The 19,082-nt window shown below is 33.0% G+C and overlaps 1 long non-coding RNA gene across 1 annotated transcript in view; it reads right to left on the minus strand.

Annotated features, from left to right (window-relative positions):
- Nucleotides 1-19,082, minus strand: part of LOC119472550 — a 29,195-nt gene that overhangs the window by 409 nt on the left and 9,704 nt on the right. Inside the window, exon 2 of the long non-coding RNA XR_005201696.1 lies at nt 3,135-3,209. This is a non-coding gene — a long non-coding RNA (uncharacterized LOC119472550). The remainder of the gene's footprint in view (nt 1-3,134; nt 3,210-19,082) is intronic.

Raw genomic sequence — 19,082 nt, forward strand, 5'->3', positions numbered from 1 at the left:
TCCGTCTCAAAAAAAAAAAAAAAAAAAAGAAAAGAAAACAAGTGGCTGTTGAGAGGCAGATAGGCAGATAGTGTATCAAAGGTTTATAACTTCTATTACAAATATTGAATCACTAGTATATTTACTTTTCCAATCTTGTGGAATGGGACTTAGAAACATTCTGACTTTACTACTGATAGAATTGCTTTGAGAACATCAAGAAAATCTTGGATGATAACTTAAAATTATCCAAAATCACTTGTTCAACTACAGATTAACCTCTCCTGATTTTGAAATTGCGTGCGATCTTGTATCTGATTCCAAAGGACACTGTTCTGTATTTAGTAGGAGCCATTGTGATAACATGAATTCAGAGTAATACATATGTGAAAACAGTACAAATGGGATTGGCCTTGTTATGTAACTAAAACCAAATAAAGTAACTCTTCAAGAAAATTTGTTTTTAAAAAAGTTTAAGAAGAAGATATATATAATTGATGTTTAGTAAGACTATATTTAAGAAGACATTTATCAAAAGCTGGCAAAAGGATTAGCTATACTGTGAAGAAAAGAGAATAAAAATGTTGAGTTTAACAATAATCTAACACCTGTATTTTGCCATTTCAAAATTAACTGGTTTATAGTAAACATTTAAAATGAGAAGTCTTCTTTATGTAGAAACTTTTGAATTTTTAACTTCTATGGGTCGTTTTAATGACAATATACTTTTTATGTAAAACCATCAGTAAGTGGTAGTAGTAGGCAAAACAGTAGAGAAGGATTTTTTTCAGTTAGAGTTTACCTTACTTGACATGTTGATTTGCCCCAACCACTTGCCCACAACCACATCATGGAATCAATGTTCAAGCGTTAGTTGTGGTGTCATTTTCAACTCTATGCAGTGGACCGCAGAAAAGTAAAGTTTCTTAAGTACAAAGTTCAGCTGCTTTCTCATTCCCTCCTTCTGTTGCAAAGATTATTCCCAAAATCAAATGAATAAAGAAGAGAATTATAGTCTGTATTTTAGGATTGTTAAAGGTTTTTCTGTTTCTGACAGTTTGGCTTTCTTTTGTCATTTTCTCACTTAAATGTTGTAAACTCAGAAAGTGCTAAGCTAAGATTCTTTATGTAGTGTTACACATGCCGTAAGACAATATTATTTTACCATGTCAAAGTTGTTTGCACCATTTGGAGCACATCTATCATCAAAACTCAATTAAATGGAGTCTTTCTATCTTCAACTAAAACAAACTGTTTACTTAGATTTACTCAGTGTTTACTTCACAAGAGGTAGAAGACCCAAATAGCACAGAAACATAGGTGTCTGGGGATATACCAGGGGTCAAAAAATTTAACCCAAAGAAGGAGGCCTTCTTTTCTGGTTGCAACAAGAGACTTTCTTTTTCTTTTGCCAAGTAAATGGCAGCATTATAATGTTATTCATACCTCACTGGTGTCCTAACAATTCCTCTATTCAAACTGAAAAGGGATATATTCTCTTTGTTGCAAAGTATTAAATTTGTCCCTTGAGATTAGTGTGTAGGCAGTTTTAAAGGATGAAACAGGATTAGATAAGGTTTCTACTGAGAAAGAGTTCTGAAACAGTACAGCAGAAAACCCTCTTGTGTTACCTGTATTGAAAAAAATCCTTTGCTTTAACACTTCAAATCACAAGTCAAATTTATTATATTATTAGTTGACAAAATGTTTCTTTGTGGGCTTTTGTGAAAGATAGGCAAATTACAAATAGAAAAGGAAATGACACTTGCCTTAATTGTATTTGAAATTTTATATCTTTGAAATCCCTCTATGGCATTTATAATTTAAATATGTTTTAAGAGATGATATTAAAAAGCTTATAGTAATTATAGTTATCTGCTTAAAGATTCAGAATGTTTCTGCCTCTCTTGATGGTGTTTAGAAAGGATAAAAATTATATTGTATATCTACTGAACTAAGTCAACATCTGTTAAGCTTAAAAGTGTCAAAATTATGTTAAGGGCAGTTCTGGAAAACACATCAGTGGTTCATTTGTGTTCCATTTACCTGTTTATAGTTAATAATGTTATTCACCACAGGAGGAAATGAATGAATACCATCCAGTTTTCAAGTTAAATGACAAAATTTGTTTTCTTCAGAAAGAAAAAAAATGACTTGTGATAATATATTACTTCTCTAGTTACATAATTTTAATGTTATAGACCCTTTCTAATTGCTAGTAAAGCTACTATGGGATTTCATGATTAAGTATTTGTGTTGGTCTTTTTTTTTTTTTTTTTTTACATGGAAGGGCAGAGACTGAGGAAGTCTTTCTAGAATGCAGTAGTTGCTTCCCTTTTGATGTTCACATTATTCTGCATTCGTGCTTTTTTTTTTTTAATGTTAACCACAGGGAAAATTTTTTGGCAAAAGAGAAAGATTTGCAATGAGACCCCCCAATTTTTGTTTTTTGTGAACTCAGTGTGAAAAAAAATCTTAGTTTAAGACTGAACATGTTTTTTGTCATGTGTACATATTTTAAAGCCTAAAAGAAAACAAAATTAGATTTATAAGATTTCTGCTAATAAAGCTTGAAGAAAAGTCCCTTTGTGTCTTGATTGCACCTTGTCATATGAAAACCAGGAAACCTTCTGCACACACTTCTCTTTTTCACCTTGCTGCTAGGTTATCAATCTTCTCATGGCATCACTCTGCTTACATCAACCCCTGCTCACAAATTACCTTGGTTTCCTATTGTCACCAGAAGAAAATTCAGACTCTAACTTGATATTCAAAGCCTTCTATAGTACTTCTCTAAGCCTTCCACCATCACCTTTCTGAGTTAATTGTATGCCAGGCTCATTAACATCCCCAACCTAGATTCTCTCTAAACTGTATTCTTAGCCAGTCCCATAAGTATTACTATGCCTTGGGTCTTTCATTTACATCACTCATACAGTTCTAGTTCCCTGTCCATCCTTTCGGTTTTTGCTTTGTCTATTTGCCTTTCACCTGCTGTTACCTTAGGAGAGTAAATATTTGCTTGTCTGTTTCTGATAGATACCACTGTGTTGGTCCACAATACAAAGACATCCTGATGTCATGTCTCTTGCCTTGCATGGAAAGTTTTAAGTCGTTTTTAGAAGTCTTCGTTATTTGGAGGCCAATAAACTTACCATTTTTTCAAGTTTCTGCATGCTCAGTGACACTGGAATGTCTTTAATGTTTCTTCTGATTTCCACTTATTCCTTCTAGTTCAAAATAAAAATGAAAGTGTTAATGTTTTCAAAATATAACTGACATAAAAAAGTTTTAAGTGTGCATTTGTTATACAAAAACAAACATCTGTATGTTTACAAACACTCAGATCTTAAACTAAATGTGTTTTACTATTTTCATTCCGATGTTCAAGGTCATAAAAATATGTACCTGAGATTTGATGGCATTATAAAACTAAAACGGAAACAAATATCCATATCTCACATTTTTATGGATGTCGGAAGCATTTCTATACATCTTTAAATCACATTTTCCCCTTATGTCCCATTTTGAATATTCTCTATTTAAGTTGGGCTTTATTTCTGTGAAAGGTGCTCTTTGCAAGTAATTTGAGAACTTTTGGGAAAACATAACACAAATAATAGGGGAAAATGAACAAATATTGGGTGGTGTTAAAATGAGAAATGAAAGATTTGAATAAATTAATACCATTGTTGAAAAGTGATTGTTTTTTCCTACTTTACTGCTCACATTAAAACATTCACTATAATTAGGAACACCTAGGCTGGCAAGTGGGATTGTTTAGTTGTCATTGTTTATGGTGATGCTGGTGTCGCTTACTCTGAATTTACTTAAGAACTTCAAAAATCATAAAAGCCATGCAAGGTATGGTCCTAGCTTATTGGCACTTTCAAAAGTCACTTATATTTGATAGTTTCCACCCAGTTCTACATTTGAAGGAGAAAACTATGCTAAAATTGTGTGACAAAAAAACTATCTTTTTACTACCTCAGGGCATTGGAAATCTGATATACAGTGTCTCCTAATTCAGTTATTGTCTATGATCCATAACGAAGTAAGCTTAATGATGAGAAAACTTGTACCCATAAGCCTTTGCCCAAGTTCACAGAGCCTGTTTATGTAAATCAAGACTATAAACCAGGTAAGTTCACTTTGTTGTCTGTTGTTTTTCTCTCAGCGAACTCTTGAAGTCCTCTTTGAGTAGCTCAGATAGATGATTACATTTTGTATAATATATACTTTATTTAGTTCAACATGGTTTAATTATTCAAAGATATTTTTGGTCAGATCAAGGGTGATTCTCGCAGCCTTGCTACATGAAATTTGTGCATAAAATCAGAGTTGACCCATCAGGTTGATTTAGCAGTTTAGAAGCAGATATTAAAGCAACAAATAGAAAATCTAATATCCAGAGAAGATGACCAAATATGGCCACCAAAGAATCTTCCCATCATTCAGAATCTTTTAAAAGTGGGCACTATTGATTTTTAATCGTGATAACAGCATCATTTCTTGAGTGTTTCCAATGTGCCATGAATTGTGTTTCCTACACATACAAACTTATTTCATTGTCTCAATGATACAATGGTTAGGGATTCTTATCCTCGCTTCATAGGCGAATAAACAAAGGCTCAGAAAACTCATGTTATGAATACAAACTTACTCATGTTATGAATACAAATTCTGATACTGAGAGTATCAGAATTGAGAGTTGAAGCCAGGTATTTCTTAGTTAAAACCCAAATTATTTACTGCTATAATCTCTGCTTAAAACTACTAATGCTAATACTAGTTCTAAAAATAATGGCTGATTTATATTGAAGATGCCCTATATATTAGCAGACATCAAATACTACATACAATATAACAACTATTTGAGGCTGGATATTATTATCTCTATTTTCCTTGGAGGATAAAAACTTAAAAAAGTTATGCAATGTCCTCAAGATTACTTGGTTAGAAAGAGGCAAGAAGAGGGTTTTAGCCTATGGAGACTGGCTTCATCCACTACTCCATGTTGCCTCTCAAGATCCCTGTATATCTATGAATACATTGCTGTTCTTTAAGTGTATTAGTCAGGAGAATATCAGCAATGTGTCATAACAAATGAATCCAGAATCTCAGTACCTTACAAGAGCAGAATGTTACTTCTCACTCATCGTTTGTCCATTGTAGCTGTGGCTCTATTCCAAATGTGCATTATAGGAGGCAGACTGATAAGGCAGCCTCTATCCAGACATGTTCTCATGACAAAGGGAGTAAAAAAGACACAGTCATTCATATACTGACTTTCACACTTCTGCCTGGAGGTTACATGGCCATTCCTGAGTCCAGCTGTGTGGAGACAGGTAATTCTTTCATGGTAGTTGGCTCCACAAGGACAGAAATCAGACTATTTTGGGAATGGTTGAGCTGGTGTCTGGCATAGTGCTGCCAGAATGTGACTATCCATGCATAAGGTGACAGGATACAACTGGGATTTTTTGAGTTTGTGCCTCTTTAGAAAAACTCAGCTCTTTGGTTACCAGGGAAAGATACACAAGGCAGTAGTGCAGGCTTCAAGAGTTATAACAAATCCGATGGGCTAATATAATATTATCTACTAGTATATGAGTGGCACAGTTTGTGGTTTAATACTTTCATCTGCTTAGGAAAGGAGACTCATTTAAAGGAACGTATTGATTGAGGAAGATATATATTATTGTATCCTGCTAACAGGTGTATTTAAAATGTCTTAGGTGCATTCAAAAACATACCTATGAGAATACATGTCTATTGGCATTTCTTAGAATAGGAGAAAAGAATGAAAATAATCTGCATAACCAGTGGTAGAATATTGGTTAAATGAATTACATGTCCATTAATGAAATTCTATATGGCAATGAAAATAAACTTTAAAGATATAGAAACTGTTCATTATATAGTAGAAAAATCAGATTATAAAACAATATTCTTTTATTTTTATATAATATGAATATATTTTTATATAAAAGACATATATTAGAAAATAATATATAGTGATAATTTGTGGAATTTTGCTTTATTTTATTTTGTGTAAGAATTTGAGGGAAAGGGGACCTTGTCAAGAGTTTACAAATTTTCTTCAACGAATACTTAATAATTTTAAAATAAATAAATAAATATTAATAAAATAATTAGATGATGAGGAATAATGTGCAAAGTCCAAGAAACTTTTAAAATCTCTATTTTTAAATAATAAGGAAAACAAAGAACTAAATTCAGATAACTCTTGATCATTTGTTAGATCGATCACAAAATAATAATGATCTTTTCTTGAATATTTCCCATTCAAAATTGGATTCACATTTTTTTATTTCCTCTTTAGACTTATCTTCTGCCCAAAGCCTTGCTTGTGCCTATGACTTCCACCACTCAGAGTTCCACATTAGGTTGGAAACTATTCATTTCTCTCTCCCACTAAATATCTGAAATTTGGTATCCTATAGCTAATATTTCTAACTCTGGGCTTCTCAATGCCCACCTGTTCTCCACATTGCAAGCAGAGTTTCTTTCATGTAATAAAAGTTGAAATGATACCTTTAGGTTTTTTCTTATCTTGGGTTATACTGGTTCCCCTTAATAGCCAGAATATTCCCAACACTTTAAATATACTTTTAACACAGCAAAACTTAAATTTTGCTGATTATGCTCCTTGGTTCTATAGTATAATTAATGTGTATTTACTGAATGTTAAGCCAGAGAACATCATAACTCGTACATTGCTGGAAAACTATTCTAGAAAACTTTACTAACGTATATATTTAAAAAGACTAAATTATTAGAAAACTAAGTGTGGAACCTTTTTAAGATTGTGGTCTTAATTTAAAGTAATTTGATCTAGGTTGAGGCTAGAAGACATCTTTAGAAACTATTTTTAAAGAATGGATGAAATTTATTTGTAATTACCATATCATTTTTTGTTTATGTACATGTTGCCAAAGTATTTAAGAGTGCTTGGGAACAGTTTCTTGTTTTAAAAATATTTATTTTATGGTTTTATTTACATTTACTAGCCTGGCAAAACCTTTCATCATAGATCTATGAGAAACACTGGTTTTCATGTAATTGAAAAAATATAAGCAAAGCTGTTATTTTGCATCACACAGACAAAAGAAAAAATACTCAGTTGCTTTTTAGAATCTAAACATTATAAACAGAAACCAATTTAAGATATGCTGCTTATATGTAGAGAGCAAGTCTTTCTGTATTCCTTCCTTGGTTAAATAGTTGCAAGGAATGAAGATTTATATATATATATCTTGATATGAGATGGATAGATAGAGATATATCCTACAGATATATCTATATAGGATTTTACATGTATAATTATATACCATTATAGATATATAATTATAAATATATACAAACATGTGTATAAGCATTTATGTAAATATATAGATACATAGGGTTTTTTTTTTTCCTTATATTTAAACATTAGAGACATGACTTTAGAGAACAGTAAAACACAGGTTGCATAGTGCTCAGAAAAGACCACTTATCCTAGGTAAATACAGGTAGACCAAATAGCTCTACTGGCATTTGTGGACAATGCCAAAGAGGAATATCAGCCTCTAAAAGCCTTGACTAAGCTCAGAAAAGTTATTCACTGTTAGAATGTAAAATTTACAAAATATCAAAAATTGGTTGCAGTCTTACATGTTGACAACTTTATTTGTATATTGGAGATAAAAGCAGTAGGAGTTCTTCCTATAAGCAACACTGTATTCTAAGCTCATTGAGCCCACGATGTCTGTCTCTAACATAGTGATGCTATCTATAAGTGTGCCGTCACATTACTTTGTAAAATTTACTGATATATACAAAACAAAGAGTGCTTTTAATAATCCTGAATGATGTCATGTTTCCACATTTCAATGGAGAACTTAAAGTTGAAGGTAGGCCTCAATTCTGATTCAATGTACAAAATACTTTTTAATTTCTGTTGTGAATAATTAAAGTAATACTTGAAGCACTCAGATTAACTCAGAGTTTTGTTTCAGCTTCTATTCTGGTTGCAAAAGTATGTCAGTTCTAAGTGTACCAAACTCACATGTGTTTGCTAACTTGGTTCAATGGATGATGCTGCCTAGAATGATCACTTTGAATTGAAATATGCTTAACCACACTTGAAGTTTTAAAACAGCAGTGTTTTTTAGGCAAGGTGAACACATGATAACAGTCACTGCATAGTTGTAAATTTCTTAAGTTAATAGTTGCACGTTACAAACAGTATCAAGTACAAGCCAAACTTTTTATATTTTTTTGCATTAAACATGAACTGGGTTACTGTATAATCTCAACATATGACATCCCATTTCAAAAATTATTTTCCATAGGCAGTTATTTATACTTTTAGGCATTTTAATTTCTTGAATTAAAGGATGCAATGTAGGTAAAGATATTCCTATATTTTCAAGTTCTCTTTTGATTGGTAAGGGACAGTGCAGGCCCATCTGTTTTGCAGCAAAGAAAGCCCCAAACCATCTGTGTAGAGCCACATGCCAGCTAAAACACAGAGATATGCACAGTTTTTTTGTTATGAAAAATTTTGCAGTATTTTTTTCTGTATTAGTGTGAATAAATTAGCAACAACTAAATTAAAGAAATCTTTAGAGAACATATTAACTTTCTAGTGCCTACAGTAAATTATATTCATTTACAAATTATTAAAGTTGCATTGTCCCCATATGAATTTTTCCTTACAGTTCTGAATTTGATATGAAAATTCATCATCATCTACAAAGTAAATAGCTTCATTGTTGGTAATGTAAGTTCATTTTTATAAACTTCTTTTGATTGGGCAATACTTTGGCTTTCAAATAGCAAATAATTGTGATTTTTAAAATTCAGCTATAGCTAGTAGCACAGTAAGATGAATAATATTGTTATGATTAATATATATTAAAATAGTTACATCATATTGGCAGACTATAGTGCATGAGAATGTTTTATGACATATATTGAAGAAATTTTTGTTTTTCCATTTTCCAATGAAGTAACTCTGTGAAATTATTTTTTAGATTCTACTAGAGTAATTGAACGTATAAATTAATTGCTGATTCTTCAGAAATCAATAAGAATGTTGAATAATAGATGATATATTAATTGTATTTTATAATTCTTTCTTTCTGAAAAATTAAATTAACATTTTAAAATAGATTCAAAATGTTTTATACAATATTTAATAATGGGCTTTTGCCTAAACCAAGTTGGCTATCCAAGCCGTTTTTCTCAAAATCAGAAAAACACATACGGACCAACAATCTCTGAAAGCATCACAAATATCACATTTTCTGATTTTCTAGCAAGTCTTTTATCTTCATCTTCCTTTAATTTATAGGTGATTGATGTTTGATGAATGAGAAAATAACAGACATGTGAATGCATATCAGCTCTCTAATGCTTAGTAAGTATTGACGAAATATGTCACTGTTTGAGGGAGACCTTTTCTATTATGTTTTACGTTGGTATTGAAAATGCTTATTATCTGTTTGAAAAACTTTAAAAGCTTTAAATTCAAGCAGCTCATTTTTCATTTTGTTAATTGCATAACATACTAATGTTGCACTAGGTTGTTTTTTTCAGTGGTATAATGATGCAACAATATTTACATACCAACTCTGGTTTTCCTTTAATGGTTTCTATAACAAGATCATAATTTCCTTTAGCGTAATCACTGGCAGATTTATTTGGCGTCCCATCTTCGCTCCGCTCTGGCTTTGGGGGCCTGGGAGAGAGCGCGTTCTACTTTCTCTCCCTTTTACCCTTAAATACAGTCTACTCAAGAGCAGTTGCTGCAGGTCTGAGTTGTGCTCTCAACAAACATCCATGTTTCAAAGCTTTTAGAATGGGGTATCAGTAGAAATTAATAGGTTTTAAAAATTCTGCCCAAAACCTTTCACAAATTGGTTTACCCACATAATTTTACTGCACAGTAGAAATGTGAATATGTGAAAGTGGGTGGTTGGAGGAAAATTTCATTGAACTAATTTCAGTAGTTTCATAGGAGAGGTGACATTATGAAAAAGAACATTATGATGTTAAGGTTTTTCTCTGATGCACCTACTGTTAATTTAAATGTTGATGATAAAACCCCTGATTTCAATCCAGACCTCTATCATATCGCCTGAGAAGTCCTTGTGACTTGTCCTCCACCCATCATGATCAAGAAAGGCTTTATATTGCTGCGGCCCATGTCACAAAGGACTGTAAGTTTATACTGTGGATTTTTTATTTTCCCACATATAACAATAATAAGGTGTTAGAATTTGTCTAGTTACTGTGCTTAACAAGCTTTGGGAGCAGATGAAAGCATTGTAATATGACATTCCAAATTTAGCCCCATTTGTCCTGCATAGAGAAATAAATTCAAAAAACAAAAAACAATTTCAAGCTGTCTCCTGAATTGAGCTGATTTCAGAGAAAAATACCATTAATCGGAGTACTGCAGATTGGTGTGACTCGTTCTTTGGGAGACATTGTATGAGATAACTTTACAAACCTCTCATTATGTTTCAGAGATAGTTTGTTAAATGTCTAGATTCTTTTCAGTCAAGGAGCAAGTGACCTGTTTTAAACCACAGTAACAGCAGAGTTTTGAAAAGAAAAACTCTTCACACATGACGGAGCTGGGCAAAGCTGTGATTTTCTGCTTGGCTGGAACACAGTCTATGATTCAGTTATAAGGTTAATCAATCTGAACTAAAATGTAAAGGGATACTCATAAAAGATACACATAAAATGGAATCCTTAATGTCTCAGAGGAACACGTATCTGTATGTCCTCACAGTGGAGACTCAAGCCAATTTCAAACCTATCATGAGATCTCTAATGGCTACCTTAAGTGTTAATTCACTTTGCTGGGAAAGACCCCTTTGAGGAAAAATTAGGAATATGCACCAAAAACTATGACATAGTTTTGAAAGATATCGTTAGCAAATTAAAAGCTGACATAATTACTTATTGAAAGCAATAAATGAAACACATTTCATATTTTATTAAAATGTTCTTAAAATAATTGAAACCCAAAACAGAGTTTATTTCAATTAACTTGTGACTCAAAATAAATATTTAGCATATTTAGCATTCTGCAATTAAGATCTATAATTTCAGTGATATGCAATTAGTTTTCTTTCTTAAACAAAACTATTCTTGACATAATGTGGGTCAAAGCTTTATTTCTTTGAAGGGCCCATTTGTTTTTGAAAGTTTCTCTTTTTTCGGCATTTAATCTGCTCAAAAAATGTCAAGCTTAACTGCTCCAATACCTGCACAGTCAAGACTTTCTACTATTTTATAATGTATGCCTGCTTATTAAAGTCTTCAAGACATCCTAGACTTAGGCAAACAGTGTCCAAATGTACCATATTTAGCTTCTATCTCAAAATCTCCCGAGCTGTCAATTTAGGTGTTAAAGAGACCATTTGTAAAGCTTGGCTGGGAATTGCCATTATTGACTGGAATGTGTGTTTATCATTACATTCAATGATGAAAGTGGAACATGTAGCATATGAATAAATGTCAGCAGATGTTTCTTTTAAATGGCCTGATTTCAACCTCCTGTTGTTTGTCTTGAATACAAATATTAAAAAAGGGAAAAAGGCAGAATTTTTTATGACATAAGTGCAAGGGTAGTTAGATTTTTTGAAAAACAACAAAAATAATGGCTGGAATATCAGACTGAGAGAGTAAAGTAGAATTAAGAGTTGGTTGTGCTTGGCTACTCTTACGAGCTTCTAAATAGGTCTAGTAAAAGGAGAGATTTTCAGTATTTAATTACAGTAAAATTTAATCTCATAGATTTTTGTGTTTAACAGCTGTTATTTTTTTTTAATCACTGAATTTGATTACTGCATGGAGGACATTTAACTTGCATCAGGGTCTTAAAAGTCTTTAGATCTTATTTGGAGACATTGAATGAAGACACTCAGTAGCAAATGGACACTGTTTTCTTCCTAACTCTTACTTTGAAAGATAGGCATTGAACACAGAAAGCATATTTTACATATTACAGTGAGAAAAACACAACTTAAATTCAGTGGTATACTAACAAACTAGACATTTTAGATAGAAAGACACAGAATCATCCTTTGTTCATTTCTACGACAGCTTTTTGTGAATGTAATGTATTTCATGTAATTCCTGTGGTGCTTTTGGGGCTGTAAATATTTGGGTGTCATTTGAAGAGGTGTAAAGTGACTAGAGACAAATTCTGGGTGGGCTTTAAGAGCAGGAAATGTAACTTTAAAAATCAGGCACTCATATTAACATAAATTTCCAACATGATTGGTGTAAAATACTCCAGAGAAAATTTTCAAATATAATATATCTTTATAATAAAATTGTTCAGAATTTGTCACCATTTCCACTTTATTTAAATGATAATAATTTGTACTTCAGACTGTAAGGAGCACTACAGGCTAATGCTTATGTCTATCAAAAACAGAACTTTCAAAGCCACTGAAGTTATGAGCAAAGCATGTTCCAGGCTTCAAAAAGGGCAATGACTCGGGGCGGCTTTTTATCCCTGGCTTTCATTTTGGTAGCAGGATTGTTTGTAGCCACTGTTAGTTGTGGGCACAGATATTGCATACACAATCAGACATTTTCTCTTAATTTTAGAGTGTAAATGCCTAATTGCTTGTGCAATTACAGGAAGCACAAATTTTCTGCCTGTAAAATAGAAGGCTGGGGTTGAATGTAAATTAAAACCATTAGTGTAATTTTCTGACTTGTATATGAACAAATTATATATGTTTTTCCGATATGTGATATTTCTGTAGTATTGATCAAAAAGCTACTCTTGAAAATGGGATATGCTTTCACATAATGTTTAATTACCCCTAAAACAGAGAACATTTTGACAGTCATGCTAATCAAATGTCAAGTGTAATATTTAACAATCAAGCCTTTAATTTTAAAAAAGAAGTAAAGTACTCTGTTTGTTTACTGAGCATTCCTGGTGGAATAATGCAGTGGTTATTTTAATAACCCCTCTGAAATTTAATATTGAACCTACATCTGCCTTTGCATTGGTTGGCACATATACACTATTCATCTTTGCAGGTCAGAGCAGCAAAAAATATACTTACCTGCCTTTCTGTCACTTAGACTGAAAACATGCCCCAGCCATTCCCACCAGATACTTTCAATACCAAACTCCCATCTTTCATCACTATGTACATTTTACACATTCCTTCAGTTCAGCACTTTACATAATCTCTTCCAATCACAGATACAAATTGTAGTCCCCCTGCTAAAGAAACACCACTCTCAGTCAGGTTAGAGTCACCTTCCTTCACCTTCTTCTCTTTTTTCTGTCTCTTTTTACCCAGTCTTCATTTGTTCCTTCCTGATCTAGGCACACACATACCTCCACAATAACATGTCTATGACACCTATTCCAGGGCTCATCCTCATCTACAAAACTACTTGGCATACGAAACATGAAATGCCTATTAATTAACTCTGCTTGACTTAACTGTGCTTAACTATGATCGAAATTATCCTCTAAGGCTCTATTAGGATGAAAAGGAATTATTAACTAAACTAAAGAGTTCTTCGGATGATTAGAATGTGAAAGAAATGCCGGAATTTAGTTATACCTCATTTGTCACAATAAGGAATGGGACACTAAGCAGGCAAAGAAAGAGTCTGTGCCATGTTCGGCAGAGAAAGGTCAAGAATCCCTTCAGTCACTCTACCTCTACTCTTGCGCCAGAGCATGACTTTACTTCCCAGGCTCTTCAACACATTCTAGGCCAAAGGAAATGTCACTTAACCTTTCTAAACCTTTATTTGCTGTCCCATGTGTATCGTGCTTGGCCACAAAAGTGGGAGAGGCACAGCAGGCATTCCAGCACAATGCGTTATAATGGAAGACATGAAATAGGATATTACTAGAATTGAACTGAATTAATATTGAGTGATAAAAACTACATTTAATCCACAAAAAGAAAAAAAAACAATTGTTAATAGCAATAATCTTTTTGTAATCATGCATCTCACATTTCAGGATTAGGTCAAGAAAATAGGTGCTCTCTATGATGACAGGCTGCCATCAGCTCCCTGATGTTTTTAACTGCCAACAATAACTAATGACACTTTAGGACTTTAAATAAGCCAAAAAGTTCAGAAAAATTATACCTTCTTTAGGGAAACAGAATCAATAGCAAATTTGAGGATATGATAATGTATATTCCTCTTACACTAAGAACGGCCAGTTAAGACATGAGGGGTGCCATATTCTTAAAGTTAGGTTTCTCAGCATGTCATCCAGAATGAAGAGTTTAGGAAACAATTTGGTGGGGGGTGGCACTTAAATAGATCATCTTAAGCAAATTTCACTTTCAAGGAATTCGCAGGCTTTGTAATGTCACTTTGCAACTCTACATGTTCAGTGATATGGGAGGAAGGCATAGCACACAGCAGTTTTCGAATATATTTGACTATATTTTCTTAGAGGATCTCCTAGTACTATTATTCCAGGAAGAACTTTGCACCTGATTTAACTTAATGCTCTAATACCGTAATTGATTACGAAATGTATAAGTACCCTACTAGCATGTGCTACTTAAAACTAGGAAAGAGAAAGGGGTTCTGATCACTTAGGCAAGAGCTCTTTTCACTCTTCCATGGTAATTTCTGTGGTCCTCATGGTTCTCACACTAACATTATTTATTTGGTTTTTCAATTCTTTTCTTCACTTAGGATGCTCTTAGAAAATGGTTTACACTTTCTAACCATTTAGGCTTCAGGTTTGTTAGGTCAAATAGCAAGAAAAATATAGGAGAAGGTTGAGATGAAAGGACTTTAAGGTGACCAACAGGGAAGTTTACCAAGGTTAGGCAGTCTTCTACGTGGCATGGTTAAGTAGCATGAAACACCACTGGCTCCAAAATCTCTGGTTGCCTAGGGTACCAGCAATTCTCATCATACAGGGCAGAGTGTAGGGGGAGAGAATAACTGGGAAGAGCCATAATTTATTAGCACCTTCTATGTACAGGGCACTGAGCTGAGCACTTTCACAAATATTATTTCATTCATCCCCCCAATCCCTTTGGATGGTAGGTCGTGTCATCTATATTTTCCAGAAGATAAAAAAGTCACCATTTCTAGTAATCATTAGTCAAAGTACGAATTTCTCCTCAGAGATGACACACTGGGAAGGTTGGGGAAGAAAAGCTGAAATAATAGGTACCAAAGAACTGGGGGAGGGGAAGGATAGAGGCTAAAAATGCACAGCCTTATATAAAGCTTATTGTAATTACTGAAACCAGGTAGCAGCAAGAATCCCTTAATCCTGCAGTGAATTATCATTGATACTAAAGATAGGGTTTTAACATTTAGAGACGGTCAATTTTTAAGCAAATAAAAGAACAGATGCTGAGTTTACAAGTGTCTTGAAGTCTCAGCATGGGCTACTCAGGAACGGATGTAAGTCCGAGATCATAAAGAGAATGCTTGATGTCTCTCCATATAATTTAACTCCACTCTGAAACCCAGCACTTACAGAGATCCTCAGTTCACTGCACTCCTATCTTTTGTTGAGAAGGTTTGTTTCTTTGTTGCTGATCTAAACCACCAATTAAGAGCATGAAGAGTTTCTGTGGGAAATGGATTCCAGAGGCTTCTTTTCTCTCTCAGTAACTCAACCTTTTGGTCTTAAGATATTCTTAAAAGCAATATTTTCTATATTGTTATATATGTTTTAAAAAGTTTTTATCAGAAATAGAAATTTATTTTTGCTTAAAGAGCTTTCCAAGTGATTTATCATAAAAAAAGTTTTACTCAGACATGCATAATATTGCTTTAGAAAACCATTTAAGTTATTATCACATTACTTATATCTAAATATTTATGATTTATAGACTACAAAATACAAAGTTCATGTTTTCTACTTTATTGAAGTGTCTAATAAAAGAAAAAAGTCCACCTAATACTGTTAAACCCTATAAAATAAAACTGTCAACATATATATTAAAATTCTACTCTTCCACTAGTTACTAACTGCTTGTTATCTTTATATACTAACATTGTCACAGTTAAATCACTCTCTATCAAATATAGGAACAGAATGATACAACATGGGATGAGCCAAATATGATCAGATAACTTTTAATCTATGCAATTGTGAATCTCATATTAATGAGAGGATCCACATCAGAAATTAGTAACAGGAGGTATCTTACAGATGGATGGTGATAAAAAATTCCAATTTAAAATGAAAGTAGCAGCAATGCAAATTACTGCAAAGTGGAACTTTTGTTCACAAAAAAATTAAGGTCAAATTGCACAGATTTAGAATTAAGTGTGTTAATTCCAGACATTGTCAGCAGTCAGTTTCTTTAAGAACCTTAGTCATTCATCTTTCCGAGAGTAATATTAAAATTGTGTTAGGCAAATGCCATATTCTAATTGGCACTTTTCAAGTCCCTCCCCCTTGACCTGTGTACTTACATGCCCTTTCAACTGTTTCCAAATGAGAAGCTACAATCTAAAAGCCTATTTTTAAAGAGAAAACATTTGGAAAATAAAGTTCAATGCCTGAAGAGCTGAAATATTCTGTGTGAATACCAGTCTGGACAGAAGATTTTCACTGAGGAAATGAGAGTTTTGAAGCATTTGGGACCAAGGGAAAAGAATATTTCCTCTCAAACATTTCCAGCTTAAAATATGTGGCGAGGAAACTGGAATTTTCAAAACTGGAAAAAAAAAGAGAAAACATTTTGGCTGATAAGATGCTCCTGAATAAAATATTATCTGAAACAAATGTTTAAGTCAGAAAACACCTGCCAATGTAGATGTGCCCTTCAATAAATATGGTGTCTCCATCCTCGCTTAACATGTTTCTTAGCAATGAAATGTTGGCATTAAAGCTAAACATAAGTGCAGTATAAAAGAGGCATATAGCTATATATTATGGACATGGTGTTATAACAGCTAGACCAGGGATTTTCAATGTTTTGAAGTTACAACAGTTTTATATTAGCAGCACTTAGTGATTATAATTAAGTAGTAAGATGTTTAATGACAGAGATAAGAGAATAATAATATAACCAGAGTTATATCAGTCTGTTGCTGATAATTTATATAAAAGTAATAATCTAAATATAAGGCTTATGATAGGATAGTAAAGTTTGCAGATAAAGGCCACCAATAATATAATAATATTTTCATTTTGCTTTTTATGGTTTGTTTTCTGGATTATGTGAAACACCTTCAAAATTGTTTTGATATACAAGTGGCAACATATGTATGTTTTGTTTTCTAATGCCTCCTTGAACATCGTTGAGACAAATATCATGATAGAATGGAGGTGATAAAATAATTTGGAGATTTGAATGAAAATTTGTTGTTCTTTCATGAACTTACAGATCATATCCCTCCTAAAAGCATACTATTAAATAAAAACCTGTAATTTCCAATAAAAATATCCAATGGATATTACACTTGCAAACTGTGAAACCTGGCAGACACTCATACATACAATGCTAATTTGAAGGAAAATGTAAAATTTCCTGAAACTGGGAAATTGCAATTGTCAAAATAAAGAAAACCAGATGCTACCTTGGTTGGAAGAAAAGTTTCAAAGTACAAGAATAGCTTAATTACTATGACAGTTGTTCTACCATATCCCTCAGGTTGGAATCGGTTTGAAGGGGGGAAATTCTTTCAGATCTACTAAATCTATATATTTATAAACAAAAAAGTATAATATGAAGACTCATTTAAATGCTTAATGTAAAAAGAGCAATGTTTTTCCTTTGAAAATATATGTTTAACATAATAACATGAAGATTATTTTATTCAAGACCTAGCCTAATGAAATATTTGATTGAAATACTTTTAAACCTTTCCACTTGAAACATGGATCTTATTAACTATCAGTTTATCAGATCAACTATTTGATAACATGCACCTGAACTCATCATGCAAGAAGATGAGTTCAGGAATATAGCCACCTTCGGTTAAAAAAAAAAAATAGAGAGAGATATAGAGGTGAGCTAAGATTACATGAGAGAATGTGAAGATGGGAAGGAGGGATAAGCATGGAATTAAGACTTCTAGAGAATCAAGGTACTAAAATATAGAGTGAAAGTCAATCACAGTTTTTAATGAAGTATTCAAAATGGGCCTTTGGTACAAACAGTGACAGTGTAATATCAAAAAGGAAATAGGTGCTGCACATAGCAGTTCCAAAACTAGTTAATTTAACAGAGTTGACTCAATTTTTGCTTCTTAAGAGGTTCCAGAATTCACCTCACTTGCAAAATATTTTTGATTCAGCATGTATAATAATTAATTTTATATAAATTCTTAACACATAATTGAAAGCTAAGATTATAAGAACTCATTCTAACAACATTCATTGTTCATTATATTACCAAGAAAATCTAATTACTGTGACTCCTTTTTGAAGCTTCCATGTGAGCTTGTACCCCAATAACTAAATATACTATGATGATCTTCTGTTTTTATTTTCTCCTATGTTGTTATAATTTGATATCGTTTACGTTTCTTTCCCGCCGAAGTCTCATGTTGAATTGTAATTCCCAGTATTGGAGGTGCGGCCTGGTGGGAGGGGATCAGATCATGTGGGTGGATTTTTCATGACTGGTTTAGCACCATCCTCTTGGTGTTGCTCTCACAAGAGTGAGTAAGCTCTCATGATATCTGTTTGTTTAAAATTGTGTGGTACCTCCTTCTCTCATGTGAAATGTTCTTTCCTGCTTCACCTTCTGCCATGAGTGAAAGCTTCCTGAGGCCTTCCCAGAAGCAGATACTGCTGCCATGCCTCCTGTATAGCCTGTAGAACCGTGAGGCAATTAAATTTTCTTATAAATTACCCAGTCTTGGTATTTATTTATAGTAAGGCAAGAATGACCTAATACATCACTTTATAACTAAAGTATTAGGTATTAAAGTTCTAACACTATCTCAAAACATAACTAAGCTTAAAGCATATAATACATATATTTTAAGAGATTGGCAGGTTATTTGAATTCAGATGCACAATTTGCATACTCAGGAAAGGATACAGCCAGGCATGGTGGCTCATGCCTGTGATCCCAGCACTTTGC

The sequence above is a fragment of the Cebus imitator genome, unplaced genomic scaffold (genome assembly GCF_001604975.1).
Source record: "Cebus imitator isolate Cc_AM_T3 unplaced genomic scaffold, Cebus_imitator-1.0 Scaffold104, whole genome shotgun sequence".
Lineage (NCBI taxonomy): Eukaryota > Metazoa > Chordata > Mammalia > Primates > Cebidae > Cebus > Cebus imitator.